General features: G+C 41.7%; 1 non-coding gene across 1 annotated transcript; it reads right to left on the bottom strand.

Moving 5' to 3' along the window:
- Positions 1 to 988: 988 nt before the first annotated feature.
- Positions 989 to 1,061, bottom strand: TRNAR-UCG (transfer RNA arginine (anticodon UCG)). Its single transcript has one exon. It is a non-coding gene; the product is annotated as a tRNA-Arg (tRNA).
- Positions 1,062 to 1,380: the final 319 nt, after the last annotated feature.

Below are 1,380 nucleotides of genomic sequence, written 5' to 3'. Positions count from 1 at the left end.
TTCGATCGAAGCTATGTTTCTCTATGTCCTGCATCAACAGACAGACGAAAAAATACATCCGTCAAGGAAAATCAGTAGGCGGCCGCGGCCGTTTTGTGTGCTGCACTGTCTATTTCTGCGGGTGGTTATTGTGTATATTCTGAGTCGTTGGCTAAATGGTCAACGTACTGGCCTCCGATTCAGAGGGTCCCCGGTTCGATTAGGGGATTTTAAACTCAATTGGTTAATTCCAATGGCTCGGGGGCTGGGTGTGTGTGGCGTATTCAGCATTAGAAATGATCCTAGGTAGGGCCCTCACCTTCACAGACATGCAGGTCGCCTAATAGACCGTCTACGAGAAAAAGACCCGCACTAGGCCTCTCCAGAGGCCATACGCCATTATTATTACGTGTTTATTCTGTTTTCAATGTCATTCATTGCATCTGTTCGTGTTTTTCCTTCGTCGATATGTTCTTGGGTAAATAAATACTTATAGGTATTTTATAGAACGCTACCAATTTTCTCGTGGAATAAATACCTAAGGTCATTTAGAATAATTGTGTGAGAATCAGAAAGTTTGAAATGTTTTTATCAGGGCTTGATGACCTGGCTTTCTGGCCTTTTCCCAATTACATGCGGTCAGTAGTACATGTGGATTAAGAAGAATGAAGAATCAACAGATGCCATTACGATGACCATTCTGCTAAGGATATTATCAGAAAACTAGTTACTCAATATCTTCAATATAATTTAACTTTTCTTATTTTGTAGTTTTCATATAGCAATCAGAGAAGTGAAAAATAAAGTCAGTACACACGACAATATTAACTACTTATTACAATAGAGGTGTCAGACCTCACTTGATAGCTGCAGGATATCATTGGTGTTCGGCCAATGGACAAGCTATTTTCCACACAGCGCAGTATGAATTGGCAAATCACAAACATCCAACATGCATATTCTTGCCAGGGTAAGTCACTTCCATTCAACACTAGCAAGCAAAAATTCTCGACCGTGACAGGATTCGAACCTGCAATCTTCGGATCCGAAGTCCGACGCCTTATCCGTTAGGCCACACGGTCACATGACTCCAACGAGCATACGGCAACATCATATTCGCTAGCCAGTGAGAACCTCAAGCAATACGTTGTTTACTTACAGAAACTCCTTTCACTAGAGCGTACGAAGGTTTCACTGCAGGAGCAGTTGCTGCTCCCTGGCACGAGGAATAACCGTTACACAGTAAGCTACTACGCTTGGTTTAGAATATGGAACGAATGAGGATATTAAATGCCACATTAACGCTGGGTGACTTGTGCGTGTGGAATAATGTTATTGTTACATAACCATCGAGATTGCAGAACATGTATGAATGTGTGAATGTTAGATCAAATATCCAAT

The sequence above is a fragment of the Anabrus simplex genome, chromosome 10, assembly GCF_040414725.1.
Source record: "Anabrus simplex isolate iqAnaSimp1 chromosome 10, ASM4041472v1, whole genome shotgun sequence".
In the NCBI taxonomy this organism is placed as follows: Eukaryota; Metazoa; Arthropoda; class Insecta; order Orthoptera; family Tettigoniidae; genus Anabrus; species Anabrus simplex.
Note: the sequence above shows the minus strand (reverse complement) of the source record. Positions and strands in the feature narration are given on the sequence as shown.